This window comes from Rhynchophorus ferrugineus, unplaced genomic scaffold (assembly GCF_030347505.1).
Source record: "Rhynchophorus ferrugineus isolate W39M unplaced genomic scaffold, kcgeb_rfMv2 rfM3, whole genome shotgun sequence".
Lineage (NCBI taxonomy): Eukaryota > Metazoa > Arthropoda > Insecta > Coleoptera > Curculionidae > Rhynchophorus > Rhynchophorus ferrugineus.
The window spans coordinates 59,917,617-59,932,985 of record NW_027472582.1 but is presented as its reverse complement, the minus strand read 5'-3'; the positions used below and the strand labels follow the sequence as shown (position 1 = coordinate 59,932,985).

General features: G+C 30.2%; 2 protein-coding genes across 10 annotated transcripts in view; one reads left to right on the top strand and one right to left on the bottom strand.

Annotated features, from left to right (window-relative positions):
• The window catches only part of LOC143193038 (breast cancer anti-estrogen resistance protein 3 homolog), a 262,731-nt gene that overhangs the window by 125,722 nt on the left and 121,640 nt on the right, over positions 1-15,369 (bottom strand). The gene's annotated exons all lie outside the window — the stretch shown is intronic.
• The window catches only part of LOC143193042 (uncharacterized), a 51,565-nt gene that overhangs the window by 299 nt on the left and 35,897 nt on the right, over positions 1-15,369 (top strand). The gene's annotated exons all lie outside the window — the stretch shown is intronic.

Genomic DNA, 15,369 nt, shown 5'->3' with positions numbered 1-15,369 from the left:
TTACAAAGTTTTAAATGTCTCCTAAAAATTAAGTCGATATTATAAATGCATTATGTTGATTACATTAATGATATTGTTGATCAAATTTGTGGTTAGCTGTGTTTTTATTGGAGTAAAAATTAATTCTTGTTTCAGTTACCAAGTTATATGAAAAATGCAGAGTGGTATATTTAATATCACTTTTATCTTTCTATATATCTGCATATCTTTCTGAAGATCTCTTTTTGTATCTTTTTGAATCATTTATGTTTTTCTCCTGTTACTCTTAGTAGTTTAACATCTGCTATTGGCATACCATATATAATTGTCATCATAAGTGTTTCTTATGATATTTATCAAGTTATTAGGTGCTTGCTGTATTATGATAATCTTTTTTAGCTTTAACAATGTATTTTAAATTTATTGATAAAATTGGTGCAATACACAATTTCTACTTTTCTTGTTCTCATCCTTCTGGAAACATGGCGATTCTGTGTCAAAGGAGGGACGATGTTGGTTTGTAAGCATTTGAACCAATTTTTACGTTTCTTCAGCATTTCGAAACCAAGCAGAAATTGCAATAAGAAGGCTTTATGTCTGGAAAGTACGGTGTATTCTTCCCATTCGAGGTGCATGTTTATTCTTCACAACTCCTACAACATGTAGCCGATCGTTATCATGCCAGAGGATGACTTCGTACATATACTAGCTCGCGCATATATACATAGCATCGTGATGTAAATAATCTCTAGTATTTTTCAAACTTATATTTTGTATATACAGATATTATGTCAATGGGATTGTGACTACATTTTATGGGATTTGGAATACTGATAACCTTTATATTCATCATCAAAATTCCGACGGTAAAAAAAGTATTATTTTATTGAAGTTTTCATGTTTTTCTTTTTACATAACACAATATTATGACTGAGAAGTGTATTTTGTATTTATCAGATTTTAAAGTTGAATCGTACCCTTACGTTTAATCATAAGAAAGTTGTGTAGATCCGCTATCCCCTCCAATAATCAGTTCCCCGAAACAGCTGCCCTTTTGAGTACATTTCGTAATATGAACTAGAAAATAAACATCACATAGCTTAACCAAACATGTAGATGACTTTTTGAGTAAAAACTAATGGGAAAACATCTCAAGAATCATCAGAATCAATGTTTGGGTTGCACTTATCAACAATAAACGTCTAAAGGAATTGAAAATGTTAAAAAACGTGAATTTTCACACATTTTATGACAATCAAGCATTGTTATTTCTAGATAGCACTTGATAAATTCTAACTTATGCTAAATTATCTAATTGAAGAGCGGCATTTCATCATGATGAGAATGCTGAATCGATATGAAAAAATGGCAATAAGGCGTTATGTCTGGAGAGAAAGCTGTATTATTTCCATTTGAGATACAAGTTTATACTTCACAACTCCTACAACATGCCTTTACTCGCTATTACTGTTTTTTTATCACAATATATTATACAGTTTGTAGCGGTAGATGTAGGTAGTTGTTATCGGTAAACATCGATAGTAATAGCTTCATTGGTCTTGATGCATATTTGTTTCATATCACTTATCAGTGACACAAAAATTACCATAAGTTTATAAAAATGCTGGATGGGAATTTTCAGCAGTTTTTTTCGAATTACCAAGAAAAATAACAATACTACTCAATACAAATAGCTGAATATATGAAAATACACTCGCGTTTAATGGAACTGGAAACGAATTTTTCATTGTTCTTAATCATCACGCAAAATCATTGTTTAGGTTTTAAAAAGACCTTTCCCAAAAAATTAATTAATTCTTGATAAATCTTTATTAATTGCTTTGATGCATCTTTGTTTCATAACTAATGTTCTGTTGCAAAGTTAGTTTTGGCCGCATATAAATAATTTGTAGTCATTTAACTTAATTTCGAAAATTGTTGCGTTATTTTACTGTGGTTTGGTAATCTAAGAACAAGTGATCTATTAGGATATCTCTATATTATATAAATTATAATTTTGTGTTTGTTACTCTGTTTTTATCCTTTGTTGCATGTTGACTGTGCGCGCAAAATCATTGATATTAACTGAGAAATTACTGCTAACAATTTCTAAACTTAAATTAAACTATAAATAAAACCTCGAATTGCCACTATCTATATTTCCAAAATATGAATAACATTTTTTTTTCTACGTAGTGACTCAAAAAACCGGAGATTTTATTTACGTTAAAGGTAAATATGAGGAAAGTCCCTAACGTAGTATTGAGAGCAAAAGGGAGATGATTGGTTAGTAGAGGAGAGTTAATCTGCTACTTACATTATCTCGAGGTAATTCGAGGGTAGTTTTAGATCAGAGTAATAGCTGTAGACTAGAGGGAGTATTTTATTAAACAGCGGTGGTCTTTCTCGCGCTATTCATCAAAATATTTACCCCTGAACTTGAATATACCTATTTTTAACTGCTCTATCGGTCAGGTACATTTTTTATTGAACCGGATAATTGAAATACCGAACGAATATAATCAAGAAGATTTTTAAAATATTTGAATTTGAAGTATTTAATTATAATTCATTGCTATTTTCAAGAACAAAAATACTCCCTATGGAAAGCAACTCGGAAATTTAAAAGTCCAATTATTGGAGGACCTTAACTCAACTCAGCTCGACTCAACGATGAAAAAGTTGAATTATTCGCAGAACATTTATCTAACGTATTCCAGCGGAATGATGGAATGAATATACAATAGATATAAATCTTATTTATCAGCCCGATGCAGCTGTAAATGTGATTACTCCAATGGAAGTTAACATATAACTTGACAATAACCTCAATGCTAAAAAGGCTCCTGAAATTGATGATATTTCACTTCGGTTATAAAAAGACTTCCCAAGAAAAGCAATAATCATGTTGACATATATATTCAATGCCTGTTGGAAACTGTAGCATATTTCGGAATGTCGTAAGGTGGCCCGAATAGTTATGCTTAAAAAACTTGAAAAACCGGCAAAACAAGAGAAACTGCTGTTAAAACTTATTAAATCCTTTATTGAAATACCAGATTTCCAGTTTGGCTTTCGAAATGATTATTCGACAATCTACCAAGCACATAGAGAAACAACGGTAGTTGGAAAGGCATTCGAAGAAAAGATATACTGCCTTGCAATAATCCTGGATGTTTCGCAAGCTTTTGATCTGGTAGGGTATTTGAGATTAATCTAGAAACTGAGCAAATTGCTACTACGGAATTATTGTCGACTGCTGGACACATATCTTTTCGAAACAACATTTAAAGTCTCACATGAGGAGACATTCTCAACATTTAAACCTATTTCGGCTGGAGCTCCACAGGGTAGTGTTTTGGGATCATTTCTGTATCAGATTTATACTGACGATATCCCAATAACAGTAAGAAACAGTCTTGAAACATTTGCCGACGACACAGTTATAATGACAATAAATGTATCTCTATCTAAGACCGCATAAAAGGTACATGTAGCGGTGTACAAGATCTACAAATTGATTAGTGACTGGAAAATATCGAGTAATAGCTCCAAATCTGTCCATGTTAATTTTGTGTTGCAGCGTTGCAGTCACTTGACGGATGACCTATTCTACAAGTAAAATGAGTTAAGTACCTCTGAGTGTTAGCTAAAAAGCAGAGCAGATTAGACTCAAAGTCAAGCAACTCTATCAGTCAATTATAAAGCCTATTTAGACCTATAGTGGGCAAATATGGGGTTTCACTAAAACATCAAAGCAACCAGTGATCCAACGCACCCAAAATAAAGTTCTACGATTAATTACCAATGCTTATCGCTACGTAACCAACGGAGGGCGGCACGATGACCTCGAATACAAATGGATATACGAAGTAATATCATCTTAAAATATGAAGTAAGATTGGTGACTCACAGCACACGAACTTGTTGAGTGTTTTCTTAAATGTAGCTTAAGTGGATTAGTTTTATGTTAATTTAGGAAATACATACTGATATATTAATCCCATACTAGCCTTGATTGTGTATTAATGAGTACAGCAGAACACTAGTAATAAATTAATTTGTAAATTAAGATTGTACTGAGCATCTCTAATGAAAGATGTAATTAACAAAAAAAAAGTATTCTCAAGAAGATCCCAGTCCAGTCCTTGTTTTCGTAAATATAATAGGATAGATATATTTCTAGAACGAAGCATGTGATACTGAATGATGACCTTAGCTAGTGAAACTCATATATAATTGAGAATGGCAAGGACGATCTTTTCTACTGATTCTATTTTATTTCAACAAATTATTGAATCTCCGTGAAATTGACAAATACTTTCGGTAATAAAGAATTTGATGGCAAAACAATTTCGAACGTGGTCCCATAAACAAGAAATTTAACCTTTATTGCAAATATCTTACATAATAAAATCGTTGCTCGTTTTCTGAACCACCTTTCAGTGAAATCGTTTCTTTAATGTGCTAAAAAAGCACATAAAAGGGTCTGAACGGCATAATGCTCACGAATTTCCAGACAATTTAGTATTTTTTCTCTTATCAGGAGGAATTTCCGCAACGAAATGTTAGGGGGTTTGGCAAAATATTGATTACGAGCCAAATCTGCCCGTATTTTATGAAACAAATTGCGGTTACGAGATTGTTATTAATAAAAAGATTAAACACCTTATTCTAAATGTTTATATATGATTTTTATATAACAGATATCTAATTTAATTGATAATTAGACTAATTTTGACTAACATTTTCCCAGTCATTTAGGTCCTGTTCCTTCGTACAAATCATCTCTCTATTAAGTCTGTTGATACGACATTTTGTTTACTGAAATTACCCTAATAGTTATTTACCACAATTAACACACAATAAGTGCAATAGTTTCAAAAAATTTTAGAGAAACAAATTAAATTTGTTTTGTTCGTAATTTAATTTTGTGTATATGTCTCAAAATTATATTATAGTTTTTGTATTGTTTGGGCTCGCTTAGTAAATAGATAAATAGGTTTAGATAGGTATTATGCTAAATTATATGTATATAGTAGAATATAAAATATGCGTAGTAGATTGATTATATAAGTATATGTATTACAATGGATAGCCCAAGCAAAGGTGCAGCCCATAGGAGGAAAAAACAATGATTGAAAAGAAGAAACACGTTCGGGCCCGGGGTCCGCTACCTAGTCTAGGCCAATTTGACAACCAAACTAGAAAAATTGCTGCCCCCGTTAGTGTTTAAAGTAAACTGAATCGCTTTTACACTGAACTACTTCCGATTTTTCCCCACATCGGTTCTGCAGTAACATTATACCCAAATATCTGATTATTTTAGATAAAAAAATATGTGAAAATTTTGCACGTGCCTTAGAAATTTTAGGGTTTCCCTCGAGTTCGCCCCTTTCCCCTTTCAGATCCTGACTTGGTTTTAATGGGATCACCGTAGAAGTGCACTCTTTTGAATAAAAAATAATTTTGAAAATCGGGCCATAATTGACGAACATATTATTTAAAATATATAAAGCTGAACATAGAATTTCCACCTTTTTTGAAGTTGGTTAATAAATGAGTAGTAGTGAGTTATAATTATATTATTATATAATAAATAATATTAAAAATATATTATAGTAATCGCTAATAAATCAAAAAGAAGCCAAGAAAAAGCATAACGATGTTGTATCAAGATATAACATTCATATCATAGAATAAAGAAACTTAGAAGCGCATCTCCTATGTTAAAATTGATTCTAAGTTACGCTCGGAATCCCCGTGTGAGGGCGCTTATGCATGTGCGGTATGACAGTTTGTTACGGCGGGAAATTTCTCACATTCCCAAATTTAATGCAGTAGCAGTAGCGACCTACAGGGGTTAACTGTGAGGCGATTTCGGCTTAGTATATTGGTAAGCCCAGAGTCCCACATAACCCGGTCCAACTTGTCACTCCAGGACAAGTCTCCGCGACCAGGTATGCGTCATACATTCCACCGCCTGGTCTTAGGCCAGAAATTTTTTTTTTATACTATTGTCAAAGAGTATTCATACAGCTAATGAATAAACTATTTCTAGAGGTTCAAATAGGATGGGAGAGATCCAAAATTAGAGAAATATCACCAAAAAGTGGATGTACTACGACGATCCCAACCATAAAAGTCGTGGGTTAGTACAGCAAAGTACCCACAGCAACGCCGAAGCGTAACATTCATGATTATAATATATTATTGGGCATATGGTGAAATCCGCAAGGTGTAGTGTATTGTAAGTTGTCAACATCGAATTTAGCTGTTACTGCAAATCTCTGCCGAGGTCAGTTGAACAAAATTACTGACGTATTATTGCAAATAGATTACTAATAGTGAGCTGTGTGAGAAAGTCTTTCAAGTTGTCGACAAGCTGCCTTCAAGAGTCGCCAAGATTTGAAGAATAAGTGTTATTGTGAAAAAATTATCAGAATAACTTATTATTATTCTTTTAGCTTTATGCATTTTTCCACGCATTGTTTTTGGCATTTTTAAAAAAGTTAATAATAATATATTAAGTCTTCCAAATAAGCACCTATTTAAGAGAAGATCTACAAATTTACTTGAAAATTTTGAAAAAATTTAAAATTATTGAATTATGTTATTATATAGACAATTTTTTTCTTGTCAATCGCTAGGGCTTTTTCGATGTTCCATACATTTGATGTAACTACTAAGTAGTTTCATGTAGCTAAGTTTTGATTTTCTGGTATTAAACCTGTTGAAATTAAATGTATAACTATCTGGCCTTAACAGTTGTTCATTAAGTCCATTCTTGAAGTTAAGGAATTTTTAAGAATTTATTGAACCACCCTTGTATATAAGTGGATTAAATATAATAAAACTGTGGTAATGTTGAAGATACTTTTAACAATATATCTAAAAAGACTGTGTTGTGTATTTATAATTCTTATATTATAAATTCTTTTGATAATAAATTTATTATAAATTACCTTAAAAATTTTAAAAAATCATTCTTTTTAATATCAAAAAAATATAAAAAGATATATAATTAGCTTGTTCTGCTGTGTATACACTTTTTATTTCCCTTATATAGAGTTGATGAAACTTGAAACCAACGCAGCTAAAGCGAATTAAAGTTTGTTATGTCTCCAGCTCCGAAATGGCTCATATATCAACGTTGGTCTTCGAGACATTGTGAATTATTGTTTAAAATTGAGGTTTTCTTTGTATCGACGCATTTGTCCCATTTTATTAGGGTCGTTCCTTTCTCTTGATTTATTTCGATATCAAAGGAAAAAAAATAGTTCGATGATTTATAGCAAAGATGATTTAGGGTAGATATTATGATTGATATACCTTCAGTAAATATTTTCAGGGTAACTTATTATCAACATTGTTACATCTATATATGGTATAGTTATTTTTTTCAATTCTGTTGAATGATATAATTAATAGTTTTCATTTATGGTAAATATGGTTGCACTAATATATTTTTAACAATGTTATTGCATATTAATCCTCACTAGTCATCTTTGATATGGAGATTATCATTAATATATCATCAGTAAATATTGGCAGGGCACCTTATTATCAACATTGTTACATCTATATACAGTATAATTATTATTTTTTTTTATTCTCTTGAATGATATAATCAATGTTTTTTATTCATGGTAAATATGTTTGCTCTAGTTTATTTCTAACTATTTTATAGCATATTATACAACATTAGTCATAAATAGATTAACTTTTAAATTATATACATTTTATTATCCTTGAGATCAAAGTAAATATTATGACGATTTGTGGATATTATGATTGATATACTTTCAGTAAATATTTGAATGGTTGTTGATTATCAACATTGCTGCATCTATCTACAGTTTTTTGTATATTATTCTGTAAATAGGTTGTATATTTTCTGTAAATAGATAATACATAGATCGTGGGAAAGATAATAACATACTATATAAATAACATACATACATTTAATTCCCCATTAGACCAAAACAAAGATGTGGAATAAGTAGCTAACTAGAGTTGATAAATACTAGATAATTTAATACGGTAATATTTGGATTCGGAACCTTTATTTTCAATTACTTTCCCGCATATTCAAGATACTGATTCAATTGATTTGCTAATCAAATCTCGTGAAATTTGATACAAATAACTCATCTTTACTTGTAAATATTTAGACTTATTTTTGCCTAACGAATAGTTGTAACAGATATTCAATTAGTTTTCGTATGGTCAAAGAACTATTCTAGCTCAAAGCTCAAGCTCTAAGAATATTAAAGTTTTTGAAATTATAGTATTTATATATGTTATATTGGCCCCAATTCCAAACCTTCCCGAAAATATAATCATGATATAAGTTGATATTATATATGTAGGATTGATTATTCGTTAGTTCGATTTCTTTTGTTTTGAAACAGTACATTTTTAAATTTTAATTGATAGGCAATATTAATCTGTCTCGCTGTATAAAACAACAATTTTTTCTGTGCATTTATAAATACTCGATATGGTTTACCTACATTTAAGTAAATATACTAGAAGCGATCTTTAGATCAATAATATTGGATCAATTACAATTTGTTATATATGAGGGTACGTTAATAAAATAAAGCAATATATCTATCTGTACCCGGTATTTAGACGAGGAAGCTGCACATGAATTTGAAAGAAAGGTTCACCATATTGCTGCATATTTTTTGTCAAAGCAATATAAGTATATGTGTTTAGCAGTTGATATTTTAAGTAAAATGTAACTATTCCGAGAAACCGAGAAATGATGTATTCAAGATTAACCACTCTGAAATTCTTTGATTTGAGAGAAGCATTTATTTAAAATGTTTAGTAATTTAAAGAAATTTAAAGAAAGAGTTTCTTAAAATAATTCGATCAATTCAACAGTCCAAGAATCAATCTCTAATAAATTAGAATAAGAAGTTGAATATATTGGATTCATGATATTATGAACGAATACTGATATGAATATTAATGATAAATAGACAAATAAGTCTAACATAAACAATATAAAGAACTATGCATTTATTATATACGATTATGATATACAGCTTATCAAATTAAATAACAAAACACAGTATTTCTTTACACGCAGGGTTGCCAATGTCCTCTTATCAAATTCCCCAAATTGGTGAGAAAATATTGCTGATTTCCCACAATTTATTTTCAGAAATAGTTTAAGAAGTGAAACTGTTTAAATAATATTCATTTTTATATTTTAATGATATTGAACAAAGTATAATATTAGGAGTTATAGCCTTACACCGCTTCTATACTTTTCTTGCAAACATTTAACTTAATAGGTTAAATTTGCGTTGAATTCATTTGAATTTAGTCGATCGCTGTTCTCTGTTTTAAAATTATTAAGGGTACTAAATTGAATCGCTTCAGCACTGGCACCAGTGATATCATTTTGTACTATTGATATTAGATTTACAGCGGATGTTAATTTCTCTAGATAATCCCAATCGTGAAAAAAATCGCCAGAATTTGAGAATCCGTGTAGATTGAGGAGTTCATTTAAATAGCCAAAGCTGTAAATATTAAAATATACTTCATATATGAGCAATAACGCATACTATATTAAAACAACTTGTTGCATAACATGTAATATTCAATCAAATAGTCAGGTCGATGTCTTGTAAATGAACATCTAGATCTGTTAAATGAACATAATCAACGTGCTCTTGTATTTTGTGTTAAAAACCAATATAAGAAAGATACTAATGTAGAATTTAATGTAGAGTCTAGTTATTGCGACGATGTTACATATTGATAATATTTGTTATTGTCACACTGAATTTATTTAAATTGTAATTATAATTACAAAACAACAATATGTTAAATATACTAAATCGATGATATGCTAAAATTTAGATTGTATGTTTTAATTTTACCGACGAGAAAAACTATTTTAATTATAAAGTCAGTCACGATATTCCATTATGTAGTGAAATGTGATTTGTTACGCCTGGCATTATATCTATTTTTTTAAAATAAAATTACAAACGGCATATTGCACAACGCGTCGTAGATAATAATTACCTTTCGTTTTACGGCTTATAGGTAATTAATGGCCTTTATGTTATAACACTTTAAGCGTGGACGGCGTAACTGCTACAATATCGATCTATTATTATCCTGCACAGGATAGCGCTATCTAAAATATATCCACATTCTTGATTGATACTTTTCTATATTTCTTAAAAATTATTTAAAGATCTTTCTTAAACGTTATAAACACCCTTCAACTATTTTTAATAAACCTTTACTCTTGGACATGATTGATTTTTTTTGTTTTATTTTTCTTGGTAGCCGACACCACTAGTACAGGATACTTATATATTTTTTTTTAATTAATTACATCTTGAATTAGATATACTTAAGACTATATTTATTTAGATATTCATTTATATTGTTAAAATACTTTAATTGCAGTTGTGTTGTACTTGCATCAATATATAAGCAAGATCGGTACGGGATAAATAAATCAGTGTGTATTTCCGTGTGTAAATAAAACATAAGTAAACTACTTGAACTAAAGTTAGTAACCCTTATACACAATATTGCACAACGCATCGTAGATAATAATTACCGTTCGTTTTGCGGCTTATAGGTAATTAATGGCCTTTATGTTATAATAGTTTAAGCGTGGACGGCGTAACTGCTACATTATTAAGTACAAATATGCAGATAATTTGATCTAATAGAGAGTAGAGTACGCTAAATTGTCTACAATATCGATCTATTATTGGCCTGCACAGGATAGAGATATCTAAAATATATCCACATTCTTGATTGATACTTTTCTATATTTCTTAAAAATTATTTAAAGATCTTTCTTAAACGTTATAAAAACCCTTCAACTATTTTTAATAAACCTTTACTCTTGGACATGATTGATTTTTTTTGTTTTATTTTTCTTGGTAGCCGACACCACTAGCACAGGATACTTATATATATTTTTTTAATTAATTACATCTTGAATTAGATTTACTTAAGACTATATTTATTTAGATATTCATTTATATTGTTAAAATACTTTAATTGCAGTTCTGTTGTACTTGCGTTAATATATAAACAAGATCGGTACGGGATAAATAAATCAGTGTGTATTTTCGTGTGTAAATAAAACATAAGTAAACTACTTGAACTAAAGTTAGTAACCCTTATACACAATATAAGTTCGTGTGGTTCGTTCATTTGCTTTAGTTTTCTGATTTCCTGCGTCCAGAAACTGTATTGCTTGTACGTTGCTGTGATTTAGTAACCTGATTTCATGTTTTAAGTCGAAATCCTGTTTAACTTCGTAAATCAATTAGATTTCGACATCATCGTGTATTTCTTCGTTGTTTACGTAACGATAAACATTGGTAATCAATCGAAGAACCTTATTTGGACAGCGTTGAATTACTAGTTTGTTTAATGGTTTAGTACAGCCCCATATTTGCTCCCAATTCAATGGTACAATTCGCTTTACGATTGACTAATAAACTTATTTCTTTGATTTTAGGTCAAATTGAGAGTACCGTCCGACTAATCAGCACAGAGATCTGCTTTGATTTTTGTCTAACATAATGTTTTCAATTTAAGCTCTCATCGAGATGGATGACGAGTATTTAACTGATTCTACTTCAGAGATTGGCCATTCATCAACTGATATGTTTTAATCATTTGCACTTGCATCGAAAAATTAATATGGATACATTTGAAGCTTTTAAGTTATATTTTTCAATCCCTAGTCCAATTGTAGGTCTTGCTGACCCAATAATTTTTCTATTTTTCTGCAGCTTTGGGCAGATATTATCTCCTGCCATAACAACCGTATCGGCATATATTCCAACTACTCTTTCTTTTAGTTGTTTGGATATTAGCAGTGTAGGAGTGGTCTTAAAACATTACCTTGGGGAACTCCACTGAAATAGGTTTATATCTTGAGAGTACATTCTACATTATCTTTGAAAAAGACTGCTACAGATTTGCTGTGAAAATTTGCTCTCTCTTTAGTAGATTAGACCCAAATTCCCGGTCAAGAGATTCCTAGAATACAGTCGATTGTTGAGTGGTGATTTCTACATATAAACTAGAAATCTGGTATTTTTATAAACGTTTTAACATATTTTAATATCCGCTTCTCAAATAATTTACACTTACTGACCTCCATATTTTGGAAGCAATTCAATTTATATTATTTAATCTTTCGGCTCACCTGAGTCAATATATAATAAATATTGACATTTTTATTTTTAAATTTACTGTAAAATACACAAAATCACGAACACAAAATATGCGTATTCAGTAATATGATAACGTAAACGCTGGTTTATTTGAAGCAATTATGTGTTTATTTTTTGATATCTTCATGATTTTTCTCAATAACCAATTAATACCAATAAAATAATAAACTCGAATAAGAATAAATGACCTGTTGAATTTAATATTTGCTGGATATAACAGTAAAATAACAGATCTAGTGCTATTATTCAGGAATTGGTATTAATTTTTTATAATTCGTGAAATCTACCAGCTGACGAACTGACGAACTGCCTAAAGGATAAAGGCTAATATTATTTATTATTCGCTATTATTCTACTAAGATTTTAAATATTTGCCTAAACAATTTGAAATATATTTTAATTCAATGAGATTATCAAGAATATTCCAACAAAGCATCATTTGTGAGATATTTTATTGCAAGAGAAAGTGTTACTGAACCTTATAGTTTGTTTCAAAAATATATTATGCTTATTATTGTTAATTATTATACGCAAAATGCTCTAAAACACTTCTTAATGATAGAATTAGTGTTACAAACACTGCTATCATAATTAGCTAATGCACTGTTAAAAATTAATTACGAAATCTTGTTTTTGTTCATTCACTGTTTACTGCAATTTATTTTTCATCATATGCACCCAGAAATACTACGAATTAAAATTTAATTATATGTTATCGTAAACTGATGGTAAGAGACAAGATTTATGCTGGAGAAGACGTCCATCATATAGTTGCAATATGCTACGTATTTAGCTTTAAATAAGTTAGACTTTATGCCAAGTTTCCATGATGTAGATCTCAATTTATTAAATGTATCTAGTTAATTTTAACTATTAATATTGGTGGCAAATTTAGGAGAAAAATGCTGTATTCAGTATTAAATAATAGAGATACTTAATAATTCTTTCATAAAAAAACTATTGAAATTTTTATAGGGTAATATTTAATATATAATTAGGATTAATTAGATATTATCTTATTAAAATTATTAGAGGATTCGCGAAAAGGGTTGTTGTTGAACTAATTTAATTAACAAAAAAGTTACTTTAAATATGATGATGATATTATTTTTAAAAATATATTGTTTCTGTAGGAAATAACGGGTTTTAATAAAAAAAACACTGCTTTTATCATATGACGAGTATACAAATAGTTAACAATGCAGTTCTGTTTGAAACCGCCAAAATAATGTATTTTACGTATTCATTATTTTTTTAAAGTGTGTAAGTCTTGTACTGTCCTGTATAAACGCAGATAGAATAATCAAAAACTCACAAAGTAAGCTTACAAAGTACGTTACAGCCTCATACTAACGTAAATCACTCTGACTGTTGTTCAACTTATTATGATGGATTGCTGTTATATTTTTCTAGTTATATTTTTCCAAAAATATTATCATTCACAAACTAGATATTTTTCGATTGATTATATTTTACATTCGATATGCTGAGTACAATCTTAATTTCCAAATTAATTTTTCACTACAGGTCTGTTGTACTTGCATTAATATACAAGCAAAGAGTGTACGGGATTAATACATCACTATGTGTTTCGCAAGTTAAAATAAAACTAAACTACTTAAGCCAAAGTTAAGAATATACTTATGCACTGAACAAGTTAGTTGCTGTGATTTAGCAACCTTATTTTATATTTCAAGGCAAAATCTTGGATAATTTCGTGTATACATTTGATTTCTAAGACTTCGTGTAGCTCTTTGTTGGTTATTTAATGATAAGCATTGGTAATTAATCGTTGTTTACCGATCGTCGAATTTGTTTTTTTTTGGTGCGTTGGATTACTAGTTGTTTTGATGTTTTAGCGCAACCCCATATTTACACCATATAAGCTTTAATTGGCTTTATGACTTATAAACCAATCTCTTTGATTTTAGGTCAAGTTGGAAGCATCTTCCGACTAACCAGTACAGTTGCTTGACTTTGAATCTAATCTGCTCCTGTTTTTGTCTAACATGATGTTTCAAGTATAAGAGTCGAGAATACGTCAAGTAATATATTTAGGTTCTTGTCAAACCATTGCAACGCCAAATTAACATGGACAGATTTGGAGCTATTAAGCTGTATTTTCCAGTCTCTAGTTCGTTTGTAGATTTTGTTGACCGCTACTTCTTCTTTTTCTACAGCCTTTCAGAGATATAGAGCAGATACAGTAGTGGTCCCAAGACACTACACCGTGGAACTCCAGCCAAAATAGGTTTAGGGGTTGGGAATGTCCCTTCAAGCGAGACTCAAATTTTCTGTCGAAAAGATATAATTTCAGCAAACGACAGTAATTTCGCGGTAAAAACTTGCTCATTTTGTAGATTAATCTCAAATGCCATACCCAATAAAAGACTTGTGAGACGTCCAAGTATATTGCAGGCCAGTATTTTTTTCTTCAAATGCATTTTCAACAACCGCTTTTACTCCGTGTACTTGGTCGATTGTCGAGTGGTAATTTCGATATACAAACTGGAAATCTAGTAATTCTATAAATTATTTAATACGTTTTAACAGCATATTCTCAAATAATTTTGATAAAGGAGGTAGCAGCGAAATAGGCTTGTAGGATCCAACTTGTTCTACCGGTTTGTCAGGTTTTAAACATAATTTTGTGTGACAACTTTCATTGGAGATATCAGATTTAGAGTTATATCATTCGGTTTCTCATCATTGCGTCGAACCGATTCATATTGATCAATTTTAATAGGCTGTAATAGTTGTTCTTTTAAATCTACTAGTTGCTTTCCATAGAGAGTAATCTTTGGCTGCTTCCGAACGAGATATAAAAATAAACGCATTTTTATAAATTTATTAACCCTATTTCACTAGCTAAATACAGTGGTTTAGTGCCCGTTGATTACTGTCCCCCTCTCAGCCAAATAACTAATTTAGCTAAATGGACAATACTATTAAAATCATATTATTCTAGATACCCTATTTTCAACTCTTTGACAACTTTCTAACTTTATTACCAAAACAACAAATTAGAGGTAAAACATCAGCCTCAAAATTGGGTATAACCAGCTCCAGTTGACGCAAAAAGGCCGAAATGTCTCGTATCGGTCATGGCGGCATGATAAATTGTTTCGTTGCTTTGCCCTATATT